Source organism: Schistocerca cancellata, chromosome 2 (genome assembly GCF_023864275.1).
Source record: "Schistocerca cancellata isolate TAMUIC-IGC-003103 chromosome 2, iqSchCanc2.1, whole genome shotgun sequence".
NCBI lineage: Eukaryota > Metazoa > Arthropoda > Insecta > Orthoptera > Acrididae > Schistocerca > Schistocerca cancellata.
The window spans coordinates 753,666,027-753,693,476 of NC_064627.1; the positions used below are offsets into that span (position 1 = coordinate 753,666,027).

The 27,450-nt window shown below is 45.2% G+C and overlaps 1 protein-coding gene and 1 non-coding gene across 2 annotated transcripts in view; both read left to right on the forward strand.

Annotated features, from left to right (window-relative positions):
* The window catches only part of LOC126162570 (protein singed), a 351,638-nt gene that overhangs the window by 201,544 nt on the left and 122,644 nt on the right, over positions 1-27,450 (forward strand). The gene's annotated exons all lie outside the window — the stretch shown is intronic.
* Positions 15,572-15,646, forward strand: Trnas-cga (transfer RNA serine (anticodon CGA)). Its single transcript has one exon. It is a non-coding gene; the product is annotated as a tRNA-Ser (tRNA).

Here is a 27,450-nt window from a genome sequence, read left to right on the forward strand (position 1 = left end):
CTAACGGTTTTGAGTCTACAGAATTACTTCTGAAGTCGATTGTTCGACGATAATTATTAAATTTTAACGCCGTAACTTGTACTCCTTCTTTTCTTTTTCTATTGAATATGATATTACACAAATATTCATAGTACGTGCGCATTAATTATAAAATCATCTCTTGGGGGGGAGGGGGACTTGATTATATAGTGCACAAAAGAAATAACAAGTCTGCGAAATACAGATTGCTTCACATATGCATAATTAGTATCCTCCCTGTGAACGTCATGATCTTCAAGTCGCCTACATGAGAACTTACGGAAAGACCCAGAATGCAGGAGCGATAATTTCAAAACCAGAAACTGAACGTCTTTTTTTTTTCCCGCCGGATACTCTTACCCGTCTCGAATCAGGCAAACAGTAAGCAGATTCTGTTTAGTGCAGCAATTTCCCGGGGCGTCTGCTTTGTGACAAAGGACCACAAGGCTTTGCACACAATTTGCCACACATTCAGTGGAAGCGTTCTCGTGTTCAGCATGCCAGTAAAGCGGCAAAAGCTTTCCTGCTTAGTTAGAAGCCATGGCAAGAGAAAGGATTTCTTTTGGTGTAACTGTCCTGAATATAAACGGTATTCAAGGAGGACACGGTATGCTGATAGCTGTGAATAAAAAGTGATGTACTCCGAGCGGTAGGTGAGAATAACTTTTGTGAGAATAACTTTTTTTTCCTTCCTTCCTTCATCATTTAACTAATTGAAATGCCAAACCTCTGTCACTACGGCTCCAGCTCACAAGTCTGGCGGGGAAACACGCGATTAAAATTTTTCCACGGTGCCGTTTATTGGATCATGCAACATTACTCAGACCTTTGATTTGACGTAATAAGGTAACTATGTATTAACAGCTAATATGTGCAGCGGATAGCTACTTATAAAATTTAACTCAGAGTGTACAAGGGATGTTTGATGCACTGTATCAGTGGTTGTAGGATGATGCGAAAGACAATACGCGCGTAGTTGTAAAAATTTGTACTGTGGTCTGCATCCTGTGGTTTACTTCTCGTGGAGAACGGACTCCACAGTTACTCCGGTAATTCCCTGGGTGGCTAGTTGAGAGCAACAATTTTCAATTGCTCTGTGTGGGTCCAATCCAACCTACAGGCAAAATAATGCGAACGTCGTAAGTTTTCGCATTGTAAATACATAATTTTCTCGCGGCACCTGCTGGATAACAAAGTCCCGAGAACATAATTTGTGGAGTTGCGTCGAAAATTCGTCAGGACCACACAGTCTCATTATCGCCATAGGCACAAACAGTTGTCACAACGTAACACGGGCATGTATACGCTGGGAAGTGTATCTTGCGTCTTTAGACCAGTCTAATGTTTGTTAATATATAACACCCTGAACTATGTGTAAATGTAATTCTGTGGGGAAAAAACCTTAGTAATTCCATATTGGGAACAAAGCATAGCAGTGAAAGTTGCAATCAGTGGACAAGACAATGCTTATCGCAAACGAGGCAGAGATTGTGAAAACGCTGATGCGAGTCACCTGTTTTCCCGTGCCGCATAATCTGACGGCCAACTGCTCATGGAGAAATACAGTCGATTTCAGCGAAGCAGTCAGTGGAGTGAACTAGCTCTTTATCGCTGAAAAAGGAATAACCATTTTGAAATATGTAAAGATTTTTTTTAAATTACCGTTACCAGTCACAAACTGTATCAACTATTATATTACTTATTTATTTAGCGACATGTTTCGAGGTAAACCTCATCTTCAGGCTAAATGGCATTACAAAAACATCTTTAAAATAAGGCTATACTGAAGTTACAGAGTCTTTTCGTCAACGCTGTTGTCATCCTGTGGAAGAAGAGAAACCTAGTACGAGGTGCTGTTACTTTGGAAGCTGGACTGATGTTTACACGAGAATGTTTTGTAACGGTTCATTTCAAAATGGTTCAAATGGCTCTGAGCGCTATGGAACTTAACAGTTATGGTCATCAGTCCCCTAGAACTTAGAACTACTTAAACCTAACTAATCTAAGTACATCACACAACACCCAGTCATCACGAGGCAGAGAAAATCCCTGACACCGCCGGGAATCGAACCCGGGAACCCGGCGCGGGAAGCGAGAACGCTACCGCACGACCACGAGCTGCGGACACCGTGCAATCGTGGACTTACCAAATGCCGACTATTGACAAACTAGTTGATTATAAAACTCTACCTTGTGCACATATCTAGCATGATTGTTAAATGTGTTTTATTGTAGTATCGGGAAAACGTCAACAGCTGCACTAATAATACCTCACCGTAAAAAGAAGCCCAGTGGTTTTAGACGTGATGCGCTCTAGTAATAGATGCGTTTGGGATCCAAGGCTTTGAGAGAGCAGTCGCCAAGCTTTTTAATTCATGAAACTAAGTGAAAAATGCTTCCTGAGCGGCTGGATTAATAAGCTTTCGGCGAGAATCCAATCTAGGCTATAATTATCAACGCCAAATGAGAAAGTTTGTAGTTGCAATGCGAATTACCGCGTGTAGCAACGCAGGAGCAGCTTGAAGCTGCACTTGGAAAGAAGCCTGTTCTGAGGAATGCTACCCAGATTCCCTTAGCTCCAGATCTCTGCCACTCTGACACAGATCTCCCAAGCCTATTACCTGGTTTGTTGTACACAGAATTGTCAGAACAACATCGGCAAGTACCATTGTCCACTTAACAACTCATTTGTTATCTACAGCTTTCACTGTTCTTCCTTTCCAGTCAGCAACCGGAACATGGAAAAATCACTTCATGCATCTTTGCGCCTCCCAATTTGTAATAGCTGTTTACGATCAACCTTCTTGTAAAGAAAGTGTGGAGGCAGAATCTATACAGTCTGTTATGGCCGTGCTGACTGAAAAGCAGTCATCTCTTACTGTTGGCATATTACGTATCACTGTTACAGCAACATGACCTGCACACATTTACATGTTACGGTACATCAAACTCATTATCTACAGACTGATCATTTTGCATATTTGAATTTTGTATTGCGTCCTTTGATGTCACGAAGCATAATGGCACTTGGTTTTACGTTTCGGCTGAGCAGTCACGGTTCTTTAATGAGTTCGGCCATCATAACATTGACCCTCGCGGCAGACGAAAGAGCTATCGTGTATACGATCTCTATGCAGTCTTCAGGTTTTTCGTATTCCAGCGTGTTTCAATTTTCGCAAACGTTTGTGTATTCCTGTATTGCCCTGTGGAGATTCACCGACACCACTCCTGAACACGACGTCAATATGTTGACCAATGCGGCAGCTAATGCGGTGGCGGTGAATGACACTTGTCGAGGAGTTCAAATGACTAACACTGTATCAAATCTGGCAAGAGGAACACTCTAGAATTTAATAGATATTTTTTACACAACGTCAGTACAGTTTAGACCCGATCCACGAAAATAATAAGAACACAAATAGATTTTAGGCTAACTAATGAGCCAATACACACCACCACAAAGATGTTAAATTATTTGTTATGCTGTAACTAGATTCGACGATTTGTCATCTTCTGGCAAACTGTTGAGTTTAAAAATGACATGCCGGCCGGAATGGCCGAGCGGTTCTAGGCGCTACAGTCTGGAACCGCGCGACTGCTACGGTCGCAGGTTCGAATCCTGCCTCGGGCATGGATGTGTGTGATGTCCTTAGGTTAGCTAGGTTTAAGTAGTTCTAAGTTCTAGGGGACTGATGACCTCAGAAGTTAAGTCCCACAGTGCTCAGAGCCATTTTTTAATGACACCTAACAAATGCTAGTTAATTTAAAATACGCTGACGGAAACAAAATCGCAACACCAAAAAATAATTAATGTAGAGTAATGAATTTTCGGGAATACATTCATATAGGTAACATGTAAGAGATTAACATTGCAAGATCACAGCGTAATGTAAGCGCGAGATAAACCATTGCAAATTTGAAATGCTGTTACAATAATAACCTGTGTAACCTCCAGAATGTTGAATGCAGGAATGCAAACGCACATGCATTGTGTTGTACAGGGACCGGATGTCAGTTTGTGGGATGGAGTTCCATGTCTGCTGCACTTGGTCAGTCAGTACAGGCACGATGAATGCTGTTCGCGGATGACGCTGGAGCTGTCGTCTGATGATATCCCAAATGTGCTCCACTGCGGATCAAAGAAGCCACGGCAACATGTCAGCACCTGTAGAGCGTAGTGGGTTCCGACAGCATTATGTGGTCCAGCGTTATCCTGTTGAAAAATACCTCCTGGAATGCTGTTCATGAATGGTAGCATAACAGGTCGAATCACTAGATTGACGTGCAAATTTGCAGTCATGTTGCGTGGGATATCCACGGGAGTGCTCCTGCTGCCATACGAAATCGCACCCCAAGCCGCAACTCCAGGTGAAGGTCCAGTGTGTCTAGCAAGCACACAGGTTGGTTGCAGGCTGTTAATTGGCCTCCCCCTCGACGGCTATCACTGACACCGAGGTAGAACTAACTTTCATCAGAAAACTCAACAGACCTTCAATGAGCTCTCGCTTGACACCGCTGAAGTCACAAATGGTCATGGTTTGGGGTCATCGAAATGTAAGTTGCAGGGTGTCTGGCTCGGAGCTGCCCTTCAAGTAACCGACTTTTGACAGTTCGTTGTCACTGTGGTATCAACTGTCGTTCGTATTACTGCTGCAGATGCAGTACGATGCGCCAGTCATATGCTGAACACGTTGGTCCTCCCTCTCGGCAGCACCACGTGACTGTCCGGAGCCCGGTCTTCTTGCGACCTGACATTCTCGTGAGCACCGCTGCCAGTAATCATGTACAGTGGCTACATTCGTGCCAGGTCTTCCTGCAATATCGCTGAAGCAACATCCAGCTTGTCGTAGCCCTATTACACGACCTCGTTCAAACCCAGTGATGTATTGATAATGTCGTCTTTGTCGCCGTAAAGGCATACTTGACTAACATCAACTCACCACGTCCAGTCCCAAAGGTAAGTAACAAGCCCACGAACGTTACAGCGTGTATATAAAGCAAACCTGATCTGCATCCTAATTGTGGCGCAGCTAGCGCCTCTCTTACGCGACTGGCGCGAAATTTGAGTAGAGATCTTATTTCAGGTGTAGAGATACATGTACCGTCTTTCGTTTAGTAGTTGGTACATGGTAGTAAAGGATGTTGTGTGCAACATTGGCTCGGTTTCAAATAGTGCAGTACATGACCTCAGTTTATGGCTTGTAGAAAATAAACTAACGCTAAATCACAGTAAGACTCAGTTTTTACAGTTTCTAACACACAATTCAACAAAACCAGAAGTTTTAATTTCACAGAATGGGCATATGACTAGTGAAACTGAAAATTTCAAATTTCTAGGTGTTCAGATAGATAGTAAGCTGTCGTGGAAAGCCCACGTTCAGGATCTTGTTCAAAGGCTTAATACTGCCATTTTTACTATTCGAACGGTATCAGAGGTGAGTGATCGTTCGACACGAAAATTAGTCTACTTTGATTATTTTCATTCGCTATTGTCGTATGGTATTATATTTTGGGGTAACTCTTCTCATTCTAAAAGGATATTTTTGGCTCAGACACGGGCGGTTCGGGCAGTAAGTGGTGTTAGTTCACGAACCTCTTGTCGACCTCTGTTCACGAGTCTGGATATTTTGACATTGGCTTCTCAATACGTATATTCCTTACTGTCGTTTCTTGTTACTAATATTAGTGTATTCTCAAGAATAAGCACCTTTCACTCGGTTAATACTCGGCAGAAATCAAACCTGCATTTGGATCGGACTTCTATAACTCTTGTGCAAAAAGGTGTGCAGTATACTGCTGCATCCATTTTTCAATAATTTGCCACTCGAATTCAAAAATCTTAGCAGTCATTCACGCGCTTTCAAATCGAAACTGAAGAATTTCCTCATGGGTCACTCCTTCTAATCTGTCGAGGAGTTCCTTGAAAAATTAAGCTGATTTTTATTGTATTGCTGATAACGTTTACTTAAACTTATGGACTGATTTTTTAAAGGTTCATGAACATTTATTTTATCTGTTATTACGTTAATGTTGTAATATCATGTACTGACACGTTTCCATGACCTTGGGGATTTGCTCCTCAATTTGGTCCTAAGGAACTTGACGAGTAAATAAAAATAAAAAAAATAAAATATATAGCATATAGTTAATATTGCCGAAGTAAATAGGCCTTTAGTATAGGACGACATCACCTAGTTAAGAACACGACTCATAAAATAAATTGTCGAAACTAATTGGACGATAATGAAGATTTTAGCACCTTTGTTGTGGTGTACATAAAAATGTGATTTATCAAATCTGTAGAAGACTTTACAAAGATTTCTAGTATTAGACAGAAACTGGCATTAAGTTTAGCGAAAGGTGACTAGGGCTTGATGTCCCGTCTACCACTAGATCATTAGGGATGGAGCCCAAGTTCGCATTGGGGATGACTGGGAAAGGAAACCAGTCGTGTCCCTCTGAAAGGAGCCAACCATGCATTTGCCGTAACCGAGTTAGAGAGACAACGGAAACCCAAACTGGACGCCCAGACGAGAATTTGAACCACGGACTTCTCGAATACGAATCCGGTTTCCTACCACTACGCTACCTGACTTGGTGCGTGTAGTAGTTAAACAGTGCGGCAGCCCAAGCCCGTAAGTCTTCTCTAACGAAATGCCGCACCAGACTTCAGTGTAGTGGAAAAGTGCTGGTGAAAGGATAGCTTTTTTACATCGACGTGAGGAGAGATTAATTGTGAGCTCGCAGGCACAAATTAGCTCCGTAAAGGTCGCATCGAGTGCTGGTAGCGGGACAAATCGCGAGAAAGGTCAGCTCAGAGGAGAGCGGTGGGCGAGGCGTCTGGTACAGGCTCTTGGCAGGACTGGAGGACGAGAGTCGGGTTGCGTAATTGCAGTGTGACTGCGTCTGTCTGTCTCCAACGTATGTACTCTAGGTATCGCTCGACAAAGCCAACCGTAGACCCGGCTGTAGCGGGGACTAACCATGGTCACGTGACGAGGTATAGCGCCGTTCCAGGTCGACGTAGCGGGAGGTGGTGGAATTCTTTGGCTCGCTCACAGTAAGCAGCTTAAAGCAAACTGTGTGCAAGATAGCTGTACCTTCTCTGCCTTTACAGTACTGTAGAAAGCAGTACTGCGAAGTTTAACAACATATATGACAGATGTGATAGTGCAAAAAAAGAAGGTAAAGTTCACATGTGTGTGAATTCCTAAGGAACCAAACTGCTGAGGTCATCGGTCGCTAGACTTACACACTACTTAAACTAACTTATGCTAAGAACAGCACACACGCCCACGCCCGAGGAAGGACTCGAACATCCGGCGGGAGGGGCCGCAAAATCCGTGACGTGGCGCCTCAAACCGCACGGCCAATCCGCGTGGCTGCGATTGTGCAAATTACTCCACCACATTTGGTAGTTGCTCGCAGAGGAGAATAATCCGCCTGAGAAGGGAAGCTTATATTAAATATACACGAGTGAAAATTATCGCCACTTAAATTATCCACTGGAACTATATGGTTTCAGAGATCTTCCCAAAATCTCAAACATCTATGATGTATATGTGTGTAAAGTTGCATTTGATTAAAGCACCAGTGCCTGGATCTCAGGCAGGATCTCCAGTTTCGTTCGATGGTGAGGGGCAATTTCAATGCAGATGGATAGCCTGTGCAGTGCTGTTGGTTTAAAGGGAATACCAAGTGGGTTGAGGCGTAAATAGGAATTTGGATTGAAGGGGGAGATGTGCTGCGGCAGACTCTACCGCTATGCGTAGTTCTTAGCCCCTCTGCCGTGTGATCTGGAAACCCGGCTTCGAATTCCACCCTTAGTACAACTAAGAGACTTACAACAAGAGACTTATAAACTGAGGTCATCAGTCCCCGACACTTAGAACTACTTAAACCTAACTAACCTAAGAACAGCACACACATCCATGGCCGAGGCAGGATTGGAACCTGCGACGGTAGAGCGCAGCGCGGTTCCGGACTGAAGGGCCTAGAACCGCTCGGCCACAGCAGAGGACTCAGGAATATCGGTTACAGCTGTGTGCAAGATGTGCACACCTCGTTCGATAGAGTCCCAGATGTGGTCAATGAAACTGAGATCGGGTAATCTGGGTGACCACATAAGCACTTATATGACCAAACAGTGTTCTTCAAATAATTCTGACGTAATTCGGAAGCAAGTGGGTGATGGGTTGCTTGGCTGAAAATGCAGGTCGTCTGCGAAATGCTGTAGGCGAACGAATGGATGAAAATTATCGTTTCCGGCAAGAGACTATGGCAGACGTCTCACGGACCACCTCTATATCACATGTAAGCATCCTGCACAATCCCAACTGTCTAAACGGTGACCTTATTTATTGGAAGTAGGATGCATCGCCTCGTGCTGTTTTTGACGTTCTCGTACGCTTTGTCGATGTTCACCAATGTGTACCGTGACGCATTTAGTCTAGGCGACCTCCATTGGTGCGTCGAGTGTGTGTTGGCAGTGTGCATGCGGCCATAATAATCTCTCGTTCAAATGTCACTCCAGCGGCCAGCACAAGGCCTAAAAACATCATCATATCTCTCTCTCTCTCTCTCTCTCTCTCTCTCTCTCTCTCTCTCTCCCCTCCCCATCGGAAAGGGGACATGCAGGACTCTTTCCTTCGATAGGGGTGGATATTTTGTGGCTTCCCGAGGCCTCTCCACTGAGTTGGCGCTTTCGGAAACCTACTGCAGATATCTACTTGCGTCATAGTTCGACAAAGATTTTGCTCGTTCGTAATGACCTTGTTGTGGAATGATAAATAAGACATTTCTTCCCCACTAGCTCATTAGTCTACTAATATCCTCTCTAAGTTAGATAGGTCAATTAAGTTTAGGCAAAAAATTTGAATTTTCAATTTGAAGGGATTTTTTTTATAAGAGTCAAACAACGATAACCCAGAGCTCTTCCTGACCGAAAAAATTTAATTCTTTGGCGGCATCCGACTCTGATCTCTAGAAGGTCATTAATTATCTCACAAAGTGCCACGGCTTGGATGTTTTGCCGACGGCACCACAAAGAGATGTGGGTTTGCCCCCCTCCCTCTCATTCTTTTTCCTTCTGTTTCTTTTCTTTTTCGAATCACGGGTACTTATTTTGGTGTGCAACTCTTATCACTACTTTATGCTGAGAACAGCGAGGAGTCATATAGGTTCTTCGCTTTTCTCTAAAAATAACTTAGATCGTTATAGCAATTCAGTTCCCTGTGCAGACAATATATTGGTGACGAATGCTAGTGTCTGGTAACAAGCCAGTCTAGTGTGATACAACAACACAGGAAATAGTCTGTCAAACTAATTTGAGAGATTCTAAAACCGCACGGACATGTCCTGCTAGGTTCCACGTGCAGTCAACGTGGAGCTTCACTTAATAAGCAGATTTTCCGTGTCTCTCTCGCATCAAAGTATCAGTAACTGGTTTCCCGCTAAGGATGCAGTTTCTACCCAGAGCAAAGGGGGACACAAGAAATAAAGGAGCGGTGTCCTAGAGAGTAGTTGTGTATAACTGAAACATTGGCTCATCCCGGAACATCTCTTGCAGACAGACAGCGAAGGTGTTCATCAGCTTTCACTTCCGTCATAATAACGTTGTTTCTTACCGCAAATCGTCGGAAATTGTCGTGTTTCTGTCATTTGTATTGTTTCGTAATGGTGAAGCTTAACGTTAGCTGCCTGCAATCTCGAGGAAAGCGAAAGTTGTAATGACGCGGCTAGGCGAAATTACCGAGATTTCCTCTTTCCGTTGCAGGGATTGCAGTTTCTTCAACTTTAACAACGTCAGACTAACTTTACTAAACTCGTGCGCCATTCTTCCGCGAACTACTTAAATATTTTCATAAAATGTATCGGATCTCATTCGGAAACGGATATTCTTTATGATCCGGTAAAATTTCTCTGCGTATAACGGGAACAACTGACGACTTTGGCAACGAAAGTCAGTCTGCGTACTCCATCGTCAATGTCATTAATTATGAGAGACAAAGCGGGTACCTGTATTTTTAAACATTAGTAATCTCTTAGGTATTTTGAAGCGTGTTATTCCGTTACTATGGTCTTTTAATTATTATCTTCTTATTCCTAGTTGTGTCTGCTCACTACTTATTCCATTTTTCTGTTTAGAAGATGCGACATCCACAAGGCAACGTCATATTGTCTACCTGCATGGAGGATACCCATCTATCCGTTGATTCTCTGTTTCCTTCACAATGTGCTGTCATTTCGCGAGAATCGTAATTTGAAGCTGGTCGAAGCTGTTCATTGAAATTTTTTTCGCCTTTTTGGGATAAATGTAACTAATGGTGTAAATTTGCGCCTCTGCTTCTCGTCGTTTATTTTTCCACAAAAAGTTGCATATTTACATACCTATTTTCGAATGGTATGTAAAGTCCAAAACTACAAACGAGGGAACTGTAGGAAATGCACGGAAAGAAGCTGACATTGGAAGATAACTGCAAACAATCCGCTATTCATGTCAGCAAACATCACACTGAAATGACGATGCGCTCAAGGTGGCATGTTAAACGCTTGTCAGCAATGGCCGTGTCAACGTAGAGTAAGCATAATAAACGCACGGTAGATGTATTACGTATGTTAACTACCGGGTTCAGTAGGACCATATACATACTGGTCGTAAACCAGACACGTTAATAGCACCCACCGTCCGCATGCGAGCGAATGCCACACGGTGTGCAGCATTTAAATAGCTCGGTCGCAAGGTTCCCACGTAGTTGAACAGCGCACAGGTAATCATATCTTACTGGGATAGTTAGAAAAGTAATGATGTATTTTCGTCAGAACGGAATGACGGGAAGTACCACTGGAATAAATTCCATTGCTGACTATCAGTAGCTCCATTATTTCACACAGTGCGAGTGCATCATACATCTCTGTCGTCGCTTCACCAACAGAGCACATACCAAGAGCCTTGTGTTCTTGAGATTCTGGGGAACCTTAGGAAACTGGTACCATTCCACGTGTATTTGTGGGGAACGTACGTTCGCATAGAAAAACAGTGCACAGTGTTCCATCATATCACCGCCGTGCAAATAATGGAATGAATGAGATCCCTCTAACATTTAGCGATATCTATCCAGATTTGTTAAAAGTAGATCGGCGACATAAAACTACTTTTGGGGAAGAGATGTACCAGGCGGAGATTATTGGGAGGATCCTAAAGAAGTTTGATTCTTCCATCTTGCTAACGAAACTCTCGTTTGGCCGACTCATGGTTATTACGTACGAAACGTTTACGAAGGTAGATTAAAATGAAGATACAGTACAGAGAAATCCGAACAAACTTTGCGCAGTTAGATACAGGTTTGTTTCGCCCGCGTGTGTACCAGAAATAGTTAACAGTCGATAGTGTGAAACACTGCAAGTAAAAGTTTTAGGTCACTTAGACTTCCTTAGAGAGCGTACTTCCCAAGGAAAAGAATATACATACACGGACATACATTTCGCTTAATGGACGTGCCAGTAAATTTAAGGAAATTCGCTCCAACTCGGAGGCTTACCTGTAGTCGTTCTTGCCGCGAAGAGAACGGGGAGAGCATAACATAAACTGGTGCGCTGTGAATCCCCCATAAGACACTGTTCGGTTGCTTATGTCTAGTAGATTTAAAAACATATCCGCCTACCCGCTTTTCCCCACTCAGTGTAACTTTACTGCTGACCACGCAGTGTCGCTCGTAAAGCAACAATGATGTAGCCGAAAATAGCATCTGGCTAATTTTTTCGTTCCGTTTTTCGTTTAGTAAATGGATATCTCATTCCTCGAGTTCGCTGTATGATTCCGCTGGACCTATGATTTTGCGAGTGGTCATTCCGAATTTATAATTTGCTCTGGGTTTGCAGGTGCATGAGAACGCACTAATGTTAAAATTTTGTAACCCTGTAAAGGGAGAAGGGAGGGTTGAATAGAAGAAACGTTATAATTCGCCATTTCGTCGACAACGAAGTCGTTAAAGGTGGACTAACTCATTTGGAGACTAACAGATGAAGACATCGGCCAGTTAGCTAATGACTGTGACATTGCCTTTAGTTTATTTGGGGAAACCACGAAAAACCAAGAATCCGAATGTCGGGATGAAGATTGAAAACATCGTTGCCGTAACATCTGCACCACGTCGCGACTTTGCAAGTCTGTGCAAGAGACTAAGCGGTCTTCCACACATAAATTTTTAGGGAACAGCACGAAAAAAAAAAAAACAAGCAACAGAATGTACTCACTGAAGCGGTGTAAGGCCTGCATGTTTTCAGGTGCATCTCAGTTGATACCGAAGCATGTCACAGGTAGGTTGAGGAAGACATTTTACACGATTCAGTCTCATTAATGTGGCCACCACCTACGTTCGACATCAACGGGCAATAACTATCAGAGGGCAGGTGGCAGCAGTAGCAGTGGAGGATATATAAAAGCCGGCCAGAGTGGCCGAGCGGTTAGAGGCGCTACAGTCTGGAACCGCACGACCGCTACGGTCGCAGGTTCGAATGCTGCCTCGGGCATGGATGTGTGTGATGTCCTTAGGTTAGTTAGGTTTAAGTAGTTCTAAGTTCTAGGGGATTTATGACCACAGCAGTTGAGTCCCATAGTGCTCAGAGCCATTTGAACCATTTGATATATAAAAAGTGTCCGGGGGACGCCGAAAACAATGGCGTCGTTATGTTAAAGCGGGAACAGAGCGAATTACATGACGACCAAAAGGATGTGATCATTGGCTTTCAGGCCGAGGGTGAAAACATTTTCGAGACGGCGAAGTGTCTAAACCGTTCGCGTGCCGCCGTCGTTAAAATTGTTTCGTGTATGGCAAAACTGGGCTATCCAAAACTGGCGCCGAGGCAACTATGCTGAAAGATGGGCAATAGATTACTGTATAATGGTGAACGATGGACTCGGAGATGTGTGCGGCCAAGTAGACAGACGTTCAGATGAACCAAGGGACTACCAACAGCGACCATTGAACGAATGTCACTGCGTGTAGGCCTCCAGAGCAAGCTGCTGGTTCATGCACCCATGCTGACTGCTGACCATCGGCGACGAAGGCTGGAATTTGCACGCCAGTACCACAACTGGACAGATGGCCGGTGGCATGTACGACGTGATACGTCTGAAAGCAAACGTTCTAAAATAATCATCGGAAGGATACAGGCTGGAGGAGTGAACGCTATGGTCTGTGTAATGTTTTCGTTGAAATTCTGGGTGGTGGGTACAGTGGATCAACACTACTGTGGATCTATCGTTGGGGACCGTGTTCACTCCTAGATGTAGTTCGTTTTTGCTGGTCACGATGGCATCTACCAGCAGTACAGTGGAACGTGTTAAACAGATCGCAATGTACATGCATGGTTCGAAGAGCACCAGATTAAATTCACCATACTCCCCCGGCCACCAAACTCACCGGATTTAAATCCAGTCGCGAACCTGTGGGACCACTTCGATCGGGCGGTTCGCGCCATGCATCCTCAACCGACAAATGTAGCGCATGAGTTAACTGCACTGGAGCAGACAGGGCCCCACATCCCTGTCGGTACCTCTCAGAACCCCATTGTCTCTCCCCTCCTGACACATCAGAAGTGTAACGGCTGCTGTCCAAATTACGTGCTGTGCGAAGCAGAGGTGATCCTGTTACGTACCCAGTGGTCCCCCATACCATTACGCCAGGTGATGGGCACGTAGGACGATGACGAATGGAATATGGCAACGTTCATGCTCCTCAGAGCCTCGCCTCCACAGATGGATACGTCGATAGTGATACTGTACATAGAACAGGGACTTTGAACCGCAGTCTTGAATTCCGATACATGCATGTAAACGTATCTCCTCACACGAGAGGCACTAGACGATCTGCTCTCAAACAACCGACACTGAAATTTTATTTCTGAGCGAGAAACCCGGTGTGTAATCTTATTTGTACACAGAATGTACGACGGGAGTTCAACAAGTAATACGACTTTTTTTTTCTCCGACAATTTCTGTTGAAAAAATACTGAATTTATTGTGGGACATAATGGAATATTCCCACTTCAGCCCCTATAGTTTCATGAAGTTCCGATAGGTGGAGGCGCTTTACGTAGTCTTCACAATGGCCTCTGTAATGGAGATGAGTTCCAAGCAGGGACCTGTCATTCCGTTTATTTTGGCGAAAAACCTGACCATCGCATATATTCATAGGCGCTTGCGGTTTGTCTACGGACACCTAGCAGTTAACAAAAGCACGGTGAGTCGATAAAAGAGGCGTCTGTCATCATTGCAACAAGTTCGCGCAAAGCTGTCCGAAGTCCCGCGTACCCGCCGGCCGCACACAGCTGTGGCTCCTGCAATGTCGGGACGTGCGGACACTCTCATTCGTGATGTTCGAGGGATCACAATCAAACACCTCGCTACTCAGCTGGGTATCGCAGTTAGTTATGCTGACATACTCGTCCACCAGTTGGGATACTCAAAGGTGTGTGCCCATTGTGTCCCTCATCGCCTAACAGAAGAGCATAAAGAGAAACGAAGGACCATCTGTGCGGAATGGCTTGCGCGTTACGAGGCTCATCGTAACAATTTCTTGTAGAACAACGTCACACGCGATGAAACACGGGTGCATCACTTCGAACCGAAACAAAACGCCAGTCCATGGAGTGGCACCACTTCACCTTTGCTCGGAAGAAAAAGTTCCAAGATGTACCTTCAGACAGTAAAGTCAAGACGATTGTTTTCTGGGACTCTGAAGGGGTTATTGTCTTTGATGTCTTCCTCCATGGTGCAACGATAATCTCTGAAGTGTATTGTCCAACAACACTCAGGAAACTGAAGAAACAACTTCATCGTGTTCGTTGTCATAAAAATGCAAATCAACTTCTTCTCCATGGCAACTCAAGGACTGTCAAATGTCTGCGCACCCTATAGGAGCCCACAAAACTACAATGGACTGGTCTTTCTCATCCACCCTATAAGTCCGGATCTCGTACCTTCCGATTTCTATCTGTTTCGCTGCACAACACAGGAAGCAGTACGTTGATTGTGGGGGGGGGGGGGTTATTAATACAGCAAGACGCTCGCTCCGACGTCGACTGTTAGACTGGTATCATGTGGACATTTAGGCCCCCTCAGTAATATATTCCGTTGGAAAGAATGGAGATTATGTTGAAGGAATGGTTTTGTAACCGAAAGAGTGGGGGATGAATAGCGTATTGCAGTGGTTCCCAACAGGTGGTCCGTGGACCCACAGGGGTCCGCGAGCTATTAGAATAAAAAATATATTAAATATATCCAGAATGAGATTTTCACTCTGCAGCGGAGTGTACGCTGATATGAAACTTCCTGGCAGATTAAAACTGTGTGCCGGACCGAGACTCGAACTCGGGACCTTTGCCTATCGTGGGCAAGTGCTCTACCAACTGAGCTACCCGAGCACGACTCCCGCCCCGTCCTCAGAGCTTTACTTCTGCCAGTACCTTCGCAGGAGAGCTTCTGTAAAGTTTGGAACGTAGGAGACGAGGTACTGGTAGAAGTAAAGCTGTGAGGACGGGGCGGGAGTCGTGCTCGGGTAGCTCAGTTGGTAGAGCACTTGCCCGCGAAAGGCAAAGGTCCCGAGTTCGAGTCTCGGTCCGGCACACAGTTTTAATCTGCCAGGAAGTTTCATATTAAATATATTTCGTATGATAACAGATTTTTTTTTGTTTTGGTCGCTTCCTGCATGAGCAGAGCTTTAGCGAACGCTAACTTGTGCGTCTAGCGTCTTCCTAGAGCCAACTGAAACTAGCACACTCTAGCATAAAACTAGAATTAGACAGAGGCAAATAGTTCTGCTGTATGCCGTTAGACTGCGCGCGCTGCCTGTTTGCAGCTGACAACTGACAGTCACTTTACATTTCAGACGACAGTCGGCCATTGTTAATTTATTGCCATTTTCAGTTCATACTCAATTTTTATATTTTTTAAGAAGTTGGTTATACTAAACACCCAGATTTGAAGTCAAAGATTTTGACCATTAATCAAAAATTTAACAATAACAATGATGGCTAAATTGAAAAAGTTTTAAGCTTAATATTTTTTTCACTGATGAATATGTCAATGTTTTTCCTAAGTACCCAAAAAAAACGTATAAAAAGACTCTTAATTTGGCGTTTTTGGGTACTTGATACTGTGATATGACAAGGTACCAATCATGCTCGATGAGGGGGCTCCTCGGGAAAATTTCGTTGGGAACCTCTGGTTTATTGGAATCCTCAGTGTTGCATTACTTGCCCTGTGTAGATAGCCATACTCCCACATGCTTTGTGCGATTGTGCTGTAATGTTAGTCATCTGCATATCCGGCATGTGATACCCTTCAGCCAATTTCACCTTTTCTGTATGTTCTCTTCGTGGTGTTGCAGTTCTAATGGCCAGCACGATAGACGTCTTGTTTCCCCTGTAGAGCTGCAACACGTGTGCGCGGCTGGCCGCAGATAGAACTGTAGGAGGGAGAGTCGCCGCTAGCAGGGAGTCGATCGGTGGTCGGTGCCGCGGGCTCGCGTTTCTTGCGGCCGCGCTGGCGCCTCAGCCCACAGCCCGCAGCCAGCTCGGGGTTAAGCGGCCGCGCCGCGCCGCGCAGAGTTATTGGCTGCCTGCCGCGCCGCGCTTCGGCTTTTTGCCCGCCAGTCGCCAGTGTGTGTACGGCGCCTGCAGCTCTCGAGGCGGCGGACACAACCCAGGCGCGCGCCTGCCTTTACGCTCCCGCACACAGGACCCACTCTGTTGCCAAAATGCCCGGCCGAAGCCTGTTATCTCTAGCGCAGCCCACTTACGTTCCTGACAAGAGTTTTCGGCACGAGCCGACCGTCGTACCGTCGCCCGAATACTCAGCTGAGCATACACGCTCCAGTAATAACCGCAGCAGAGTGTAAAAATTCAAAATGTTCAAATGTGTGTGAATTCCTAAGGGACCAAACTGCTGAGGTCATCGGTCCCTAGACTTACACACTACTTTAAACTAACTTACGCTAAGGCTAGTTTACACTAAGACAGCACACACCCCCATGCCCTAGCGAGGACTCGAACCTCTGGCGGGAGGGGCCGCGCAGTTCGTGACATGGCGCTTCTAACCGCGCGGCCACTCGGCGCGGCAGTGTAAAAATTAAACATGAACTATGTTTCCAAAGCTGATACCTCACAGTGAATCATGCGGCGCTGGCTCTGAGAAAATAGCGCGCGTGCACGTTTGTTTGTTATGACTCACTTGCATTTCAAGGTTGATCGGGTCAGTATTGTATGATAATCTGATCGCCTAATATTATTCTGCTGATAATAGAGAATTTTCGGGAATTTCTGTTCGTTTTCAACCTCAGTTTTGACGTATAACAGTACCTTGTTCTTATTGTTTTTCATCTACTTTTTTCCCCACCTGTGGTAGTGGCAATAATAACTAAATATCTACAGTTTTACAAGAATTCCTTTCTAATTATCTCTCTGGGTAGTATTCTTGACACCGCAGTTGTCTGTTACTCAGAGGGAGGAACGCCAACGGCATAATATAAGGGGCAGTCAGAAAGTTTCCTTTCGAAGGCCGTACAGGCCAGAATCGGTGGCTCCGCGGGATTAGCTGAGCGGTCTAGGGCGCTGCAGTCATGGACTGTGCGGCTGGTCCCGGTGGAGGTTCGAGTCCTCCCTCGGGCATGGGTGTGTGTGTTTCTCCTTAGGATAATTTAGGTTAAGTAGTGTGTAAGCTTAGGGGCTGATGATCTTAGAAATTAGGTCCCATAGGATTTCACACCCATTTGAACACTCACAATCGGTATGCCAATCAGCATTGAGCAATGAGCATTGAGGCAATCTTCCCACCGATGCATCAGGTTGAACGTACCCGTTTCGAAAAACACGTGTCCTGCTGCGTGTAGAAGTCAGTAAATGCGTGTTGCACGTCGTCGTCCGACAGGAATCGTTACCCTTCAAGGCCTTTTTTAAGGAACCGAAGGCGTGACAGTTGCATGGGGACAGGTCAGGACTAGGGTGCGTGCCCGACTATCTCCCACTTGTATTGTTGTAACGTCTGCATTTCGACTGCGATGTGGGGGACGTCCGTAACTTGGCGCGCCGTTGTGGGTTTCTTCAGACACGCTGCCCCATAAACATCATGTTGGTCCTATTTGGACGCATTTCGTAATAACATTGCCATACTTCGTTTCCGCATTTACCGCGCGTGCGCCGAAAGACAAAAATGCCACACTAATCCCTTGCCTTGCTTATAGACCCGCAAAGGAGTCTCGCTCTGTTGCATGTACGCTGCAGTAATTCCTTCGGACGAAAATTTTTGGTCACCCCCTTCTGTATATGAGAACCAAGCCGGCATTTGCCTCAGCAACTATGGCCAACCGCCGGAAACCTACTGGTCTTTAATCAGGGCACACGTATCCAATCCGGGCCTGGTGTCCCTCTCTCTCAAAACCGAGACTCTCAACATTAATGTATTCAACATTCGGTGGCTGAGTGGGTGTCGACTGAAACATCAATCGTATGGGATTAGATTGCGGATTTTTTTTACTCGCCTGTCTATTTTGTCACCTGGCAGTGACCCGCATATATGAATATACCTCCATGCCCCTGGCAAACGTCTGAGTAAGTAAATTTAAAACGGCATTCCACATGCAATAGGACCACGCCAGTAAAGCGTTTTAGTGTTCAAGTTAACGTCACGTCCAGGACAAGTTTGCTTCTACAGCTGTGTCCGTTAAGTCAAAGAAAATCATAAAACTGGCGTTAATTCTAAAATTTGTCGGCATTGGTTAGACTTACTCCCGAAGACATGGCATACAGTAATAAAACATGAAAATACCATTATAGTCAAGCAATTTGTTCTCTAAGCATAAGAAAATTTGAAATGTACATAATTACTGTATTCATTATATTGATGTGGCAGCAGTAAGCTGTGTTATTCTCGAGAGTGGCAGGGCACCGATGTGACCACACAGCTAGAATAGACGTACACTTGGCGATGTGCAGCGTCCGGCACTAATTGCACGACTTACTGCGGAAACGTCTTTTGGTAGCCCTGTATTAAATCTCTGCTCTGCTACACTACCAGTCATTTTAAAGAAGGGTCGTTAGCCTCGCTTTGAATTGCGAGGCGAGGTTAAACTCCTCACGACTCCAAAGCCAATTAAAGCCCTGTACAGTCCAACTACTTTCAGGGAAGATTTCGAAAACGATCATTGGACTGGAATATGCACATCACAAACAGGTCATAAAGCGTCGCCAACTGCTCACTAGCAATTCTCACCGATAACCACCGCAACAAAACAGGAATACAGTACGGAGTCAGTCAGGGAAAAGTCACACAAAAACATCAGTCTCGAATTTGCTTTGAAACAAATGAAATTTACTGACATTAAATAACCATAGCCAAGTTCGGCACTTTTATGCAACACCACCTCCGTCCAGGTAATGCCTTCACGCTCTCCTCTGGAGTATCTCCCATCACCGAACATGTCCGTGCTGGCTAATCCGCAACACTCGCCGAGAAAAACAGGGAAGTGCCAAAGCAGGATTCCACGCCCGTACCTGGGAACGCACTTCATATTCTTTATTTTCCTTACTGCAGTAAGTAACTTGCATGACCACGAAGGCTCGCCTAACCCGACTCCAGAAATACGAATTGTATACCATCTGTAACCCAGACGGCGCGCACGACTTGGACATCTCATGTGGGCGTTCGGCCCGTCTTCTCGAGCTCCACAAAACCTCCAGCAAATTATTTATTTAGCCCTGTCACCCAGTTAGCATCAGGAGTAGTTAAATGTAGGCATTTTCATTGGCCATTGCGTGCAGCTGCTTACAGCGCTTCTGTGAAGTGTTGTCTCCTGGTAGGGCTGTAAGACCTGTTTCTGCAACAACCATCGTGAGGAAAGTTCTCTCCATGTGAGCCAGTCATTTAGTCTCTGACCACAACCCATGTAGGAGGATTGGGGAAAGACCGGCCCATCCACTCCATACTGAAGAAAGCCTCCTTCCCTTAGAACCTGACTCTGTCGTAAGACAAAGGCCGGAGGAGAGGCACAAAGGCACGGCCAGGAAATGAGACGTTCTGTTGCTGATCCTTTTCCTGCTTGATCTGCGCTGTGGCACGTTATACGGTTAACGACGGACTCTTTCAGCGACTTCATCGCCAGCAGACAGCATGGAAGAACATGGCGAACGTCGAATTTAATCACATAGAAATAGTTTGTCTTGTAAGAAAAACGAATGTGTTAAAAGGCTTAAAGAACAAAGCCTTAGTCTACCTGGAATAAGCTCGCAGATCCGTTGTTTGGAAGCAGTAATATGATGTAATGAAGTCGGCCAATCTCGAAAATGCGCTCTAGGCTTTGTGTTGAACACTAGCATAGCACTTCCACGGTGAGCTTGTAGCCGTTGAGAAACTACTTCAGACAACTGGGACTAATTTCAGATGTAGGCCAGAAGTGGAACTTTCCCTGTAAATTTTCGCGTTATTGGCAGTACCCAAGGAATCCCACATGCTTTATATTATAGTTTGTGTTATCTATTGCTGGCATATGTCTGCTCCACAGAGTGCCTCAGAGTTTAAGTGTCCGACTATTGAACTGCGAAATTCAGAGTCCACTGTATATTGTCGCTAAGATTGGAAGTGAAGCATTTAGGCGCGATCTGTAGGGTCGCTTCTGGTCTTAGCTCCCAGAATTGCATCGTTGAGTTGCCGCTAGTGACCTTAAGATCACTGCTGGGGGAGCCACCGGTCTACGCTGGGCCTGTAAGTTAGTCTCGGCTACATCTTCAACAGTTACATGCATAGTAAAGTATGCACACGCTATCTGTAACAGTTATTGTCGATGTTTACTGGTCGTATTTGAACTGTTTGACGTTAAAATAAAATGTTACATCCAGTGTGGCATAAGGAAGGCATCTGGAAAACGTACCGCCGGAACAGCGTCTTGTAAACCGTTCAGCTGTTTATTTATCGGAGATGATTCCCTCTGTTTGAAGTCGCCAGAATAAGCCTTTTGAGTTTTAAATCGGCCGCACAGCCATCGTCCAGACATCAGACATGTTTGTGCTCAGTTCACCCAGATAAACACCGTGCCGAAGGAACGGATGTTGCGGTAGGTGATGCATCCGCCGAGTTCTCTCTCTCTCTCTCTCTCTCTCTCTCTCTCTCTCTCTCTCTCTCTCTCTCTGACCGGTTTCGACAGATCTGGGCTATCTGCATCGGATGACATCCTGTTGTCTCTTGTAATTGTGTGCTATTATATACAGGGTGAAAAGTATTTAAACCGACAAACTCTGGGAGGTTGTAGGGGACATCAAAACAAATATTTTTCCTTAATGTCATTTTTTCCTATGAGGATTATTTAAACCGGTGGAGGCCGTATTACGCTCTTCAGTTGTTAGAGGCCGTATTACGATCTCTAGTTGTTAGAGGGCGTATTACGCTCTTCGGTTGTAGGCAGCAGCTGTCCACCAATGTAGTAGTGCATTGTCTCTGTTTACTAATGGAGCGATACACCTGGAGTGAGTACACTGATATGGTTGGTGCGCACTACGTAGCGCACCACAACGGACGAGCTGCACAGCGGGTTTATCAACAACAATATCCTAATCGCCGTATCCCGCATCATACGACCTTTGCTGCTGTGTACCAACGTCTGCGTGAGACCGGGTCATTTGGCAGATTACCTGGACAGGGACGCCGTCGCACGGTAAGAACGCTGCAATTTGAGGAAAGTGTCTTGCAGCATGTGGAGCGGGATCCTTCAATCAGCACTCGTGCAATTGCACGTAACATGGTGACGAATCAGACGAATGTAAGAACAGTCCTTCGAGAGCAGTTGTTACGTCCATTTGATTTACAGCGTGTCCACAGCATGGAACCAGTTGATTATCCACTCAGAGCACAATTTTCGCAGTGGTACCTGGAAGAGTGTGAAATGCATCTGTGTTGTTTACCGATGAAGGAACGTTCGAGCGTGATGGAGTCTGCAGCATGCACAATTCTCATGTTTGGAGTGAGGATAACCCACATACGACAGTTATTAACGCTCATCAAGTGCGGTTCTTCGTTAATGTGTGGGTCGGTGTTGTTGGGGACTGTTTAATTGGGTCGTATCTGCTACATAGGCCATTAAGTGGCAGGCACTATTAAAATTTTCTCGCCAGAGCATTGCCAGAATTGCTGGAAGACGTCCCGCTCCCTAGAAGACAACGCATGTGGTTCCAACATGACGGGGCACCGGCACATTTCAGTCGTCATGCGCGTCGATTCCTGGACCGACCGTTCCCAGAAGCGTGGATTGGCAAAGGTGGTCCTGTACCGTGGCCTGCTCGATCCCCAGATATGTGCCCTCTGGACTTTTTTGTATGGGGAGAGATGCGCAACCTTGTTTACGCAACTCCTGTTGCATCAGAAGAGGATCTGGTTGCCCGGATAGTATCAGCAGTAGGAACAATTCAGGATGCTCCTGGGGTTTTTGCCCGTTTCAGGCAGAACATGATCCGTCGGTGTAACCTTTGTTTACGTGTCAATGGAGGCATTTTTGAAAATCTACTGTAATTGAAATTGGGTTGTGTTAACGTGTTGTCTCTTGGTCATAAAAAATGGAAAAATGTTTGTTGGTTTAATTAATTTGCCGCCAGAGAAATCTTCCTGTACCTGTTTAAATACTCCTCATAGGAAAAAATGACATTAGGGAAAATATTTGTTTTGATGTCCCCTAAAATCTCCCAGAGTTTGTTGGTTTAAATACTTTTCACCCTGTATGTGACATGCTGATGTTCCCAGCCACTTTTCATTTGACGTAACATCATCATCGTGTTATTTGTTAAAGTATTGTAACAAGCTTGTAAAACTAATAATGTTACAAGATCCGATGATGGCTACGTAGGACTGTCGAAAGCGGTCATAGTAATAAAAAGAATTGCCAGCGATCTTGGCTAACTTGATTTTTCAAAAATAATTATTTTTTCTCCTCATCTCCAATACATCGTAAAGTATTTTGCGGCGTATTGGTGCATTTAAATAGACTGCTTAGTGATCAGAGGGGGTAGTGGGACTCAGTTGATGAGAGAGATTTACCAGCTTGATACAGTAGAGCGAAAGACGCAAAATTGGAGTGAGTGATCGAAAGTAACTCTGTAGATTAATGTACCAGAAATAAAATATTTCCACACTGTTGTGTTTGGCAGAAGAGCCAACACCGTCTTACTAGTGGAGGCCGAAATGCACGCGTTTTAGCTCACGCAGGCTGGCGTGAGGAGGGAAGGACTATACTGACGTGAGAGCTGGAACATGACAAGGAATTAGAATTCAGAAAGCGGACGTACTTAGTTTGATACTTAACTTTAATCCATTAATGATGAACGTCGCTCTTGACGGTACATAAGTCACAATATTATCTGTTCGGTATAGATTCTTGAAGATAGTACTTATAGTAACTGAATATGGTGTCTTGCTATGACGTAGCTGAAGGCTATGCTAAACTGTCGTCTCTGCAAATGAGAGCGTATGTAGACAGTGAACCATCGCTAGCAAAGTCGGCTGTGCAACTGGGGCGAGTGCTAGACTAGACCTGCCGTGTGGCTGCGCTCGGTCTGCAATCACTGATAGTGGCGACACGCGGGTCCGACGTATACTAACGGACCACGGCCGATTTAAAGGCTACCACCTAGCAAGTGTGGTGTCTGGCGGTGACACCACACAAACTTTATTGGAGTTCACGATGCGTTTAATAGTTGTGACAAGCTAAAACGGTGTGTCGGGCCGATGGTCAGTCCCAGATACTTGCTTTTCGCGAGTGCTACTCTTGCTGTTTGAACAAGATCAGGATCTTCTACATCTAGATCTACGCGGGTACTCTGCAAATCACACTTAGTGCCTGGCAGAGGGTTACAATAATTCCCTATTATTCCACTCTCGAACAGCGCACGGGAGAAACGAACATCTGTATCTTTCCGTGCGAGTTCTGATTTCCCTATTTTATTTTGATAATCATTTCGCTCCATGTAGGTCGGCATCAACAAAATATTTTCGCATGCAGCGGAGAAATTTGGTGAGAATTTCGTGAGAAGCTCCCGCCGCAACGAAAAACGCATTTGTTTAAATAATCTCCACCCAAAATACTGTATCATGTCCGTGACACTCTCTCGCCTATTTCTTGACAGTGCAAAACGTACTGCTCTTCTTTGAACTGCCTCGATGTACTCCTTTAATCCTATGTAGTAAGGATCGCACATGGTGCAGTGATACTCCCAAAAGAGGACGGACAAAGCGTAGTGTAGGCAGTCTCTTTAGTAGGTCTGTTACATCTCTTAACTGTTCCGCCAATAAATCGCAGTCTTTGGTTTCCCTTCTACACTAGTTTTCTGTGCGCTCTTTCCAATTTAAGTTGTTCGTAATTGTGATTCCTGGTTATTTTAACACTCATGTAGATGACCTCACATTTTTCATCATTTAGAGTCAATTGCCAATTTTCGCACCGTACAGATATCTTTTCTACATCATCGTGCAATTTGTTGTGATCTTCTGATGACTTTAGTAGACGATAATCTGCAAGCAACCTAAGACGGGTGCTCAGATTATCTTCTAAATCGTTTATGTAGACGAGGGCTTACAACACTACATTGGGAACGCCAGAAATCACTTCCATTTTACTCGATGACTTACCGCCAGTTACTACGAATCACGAATTCAGACGATATTCCATAAGCACGTAATTTCATTACAAGCCGCTTGTGAGGTACAGTGTCAAAAGCCTTCTGAAAACCTATAAATACGGAAACAATTTGAAATCACTTGTCAATAGAACTCAACACTTGGACTAGAAGAAAATGTTTAAAGTAACATAGGCAGACCAGTAAATAAAGCCTCTTACTGTATGTGAACTGCGCGTGCGTGCATGCACACTCAAGGATAGCACTGCATTCATTAATTTTCGCGAGCGGTTTGCCAGAGTGGTTAGAAACACACACGGAAGTACAGTACTTAGCACGTACAGTTTCACATTGGGATTTACGTTGCGATCTCAACGAAGCATGAGATGTAAATCAACTCAGAGGCAAAACTTATTGATCTACTCGAAATCACGCCTGTAGTCAGTACCAAGCTGAGGAAGACGTGTCTACTTTCGAGAGAAGAGGTATTTTCTTATTGAATTGGGGATTTTGTTTAGTTGTAGTGGATCTCATAATGAACAACGGCGGAAAGCAAATCATTTTTGATAAAAAAAAATGAAAATATTCGCTGTCCAGATTAAACGCCGCGCGGTATTAGCCGATGCAGAAGCCTGCAGAGGGCAAACATTTGGTTCAGGGATGGCAGCACTAGCCGTGGAGAGTGTATAAACACAGCCCACGCCGTTATGGAGTTACCACCAACTCGCACAATGCCTTGTTGACAATTTGGGTGCATGGATTCGTGGGTCCTGCGTCACACTCGAACCCTTTCATCAGCTCTTCCCAACTAAAATCGGGACTCATCTGACCGGGCCACCGTTTTCCAATCGTAGTGGGTCCAACGGTATGGCCACGAGTTCAGGAGAAGCGCTGAAGGCGATGTCGTGCTGTTAGCAAAGGCACTCGTGTTGATCTTCTGTTGCCGCAGCCCAATAACGTCAAATTTCGCCACAGATATATTCCTCTTACGTCCAACGTTGGTTTCTACGGTTATTTCACGCAGAGTTGCTTGTCTGTTAGCATTGACAACCATCTGCAGACACCGTTCTCTCTGTCGTTAAGTGAAGGCCGTCGGCCGCTGCATTGTCCGTGATGAGAGGTAGTGCCTGAAATATGGTATTCTCGGCACACTCTTGACACTTTGGATCTCGGAATATTGAAATCCGAAACGATTTCAGAAATTTAATGTTCCATGCGTCTAGCTCCATCTACCTTTCCGCGTTCAAAAGGTGTTAATTCCCGTCGTGCGGCCATAAAATCTCAGAATGGTTCAAATGGCTTTGAGCACTATGGGACTTAACATCTGAGGTCACCAGTCCCCTAGAACATAGAACTAGTTAAACCTAACCAACCTAAGGACATCACACACAACCATGCCCGAGGCAGGATTCGAACCTGCGACCGTAGCGGTCGCGCGGTTCTAGACTGTAGCGCCTAGAACCGCTCGGCCACTCAGGCCGACCCACATCAGGTTCCACGGCAGCACAAAAGCAACACGGTCTTCTGCACTAATGGATTCCTCAAAACTAATCCCAGGGTTCGCAATGTCTTGCGGAACTGTCCATTCATCAGGTGAAGTGGTCACCTCTAATTCGTGAACATATTTAGTGTTCCTATGTCTCCAGGCTCTGCTAAACACTTCTGTCTATGATGTGGTGACGCAGAGTACCAGGCTGCTGCGATGGCTTTTATTGCATCAAGCAGATTCCAGTTTGGGGTTGCAGTAATGTTTTCAGCAGCGCGAATTGCAAATCTTACAAGTCGCTTGCGATAAGCTCTCTTCATGAGAGAAATGATGCCTTGGTCCAAAGGCTGAAAGCGGCCATAAAATCTCACCGGAAACTTTTTGACCAGCAAACTTTTTGACCAGCACCACTGCCCTTTCATACCTCGTGTTACGCGATACAACTGCCATCTGTGTATGTCCATATCGCTATCCCATGACTTTTCTCACTGCACGAAAAGACCGTGAGATAATCGAACTCGTATGGTGGCTCACCAACAGTCGCTTTTCTCGCGCCCCGTTCGTGATTATAACAAGAAAGGGGGAAACGACTTGTTGTGAGACGTACCTTCTGCCGCGCGTCGCAGTGCGGCTAGTACTGTGTAAATGTGCGTGGAGAGCAGAAGTCCTAGTAAATGCACAGCGCGCTCTTAAAAGGCGAGATAATTAAAACTATAATAAGGAAGGAGGGGGTAGAACGTATCCTGACGATTCGCCTGCGGGCCACACGAGCAGAGACGGAAAGGCGTACACGGGGTTGTGTGGGTGCTGGCGGCCGCGGCCACGGTCGCAGCGATAAGGGCTATCTGCGCAGCGCGAGGGGGCAGCTGACCCCTAGCCGCACTTCCTCCCTGCCTCCGGCCGCCTGCCCAAATGTTTGAGCCGCCTATCTGTGTTGGCTCTGGCTTCTGGCAGGCCACGCGCTCCGGGCGTCACTCGGCAAACAGCGGCGCGACTACCGCCCGAGAGCTCAAACAGCTAGAGGCTAATGCGGTACTGTAGCACGGAAGCGTAGAGGATTAACCGAGAGGGAATAACCAAGCTCTGACACCTACCTTCTTAATTTCCCTACTTATCTGACACTAGCGTATATAAACATTTCGTTTTACTGCAGTGTTTTTCTTTGTTGACAGAGAGCTGAAAAAACGCTAATGCAACAAGGCAAAAAAAAGTTAACAGTTAACACACAAATGCAAGAAGTGTGAAAAACATTTTTGATAGCATAACCTGCGAACTTGTACGACTGTCACATTTGT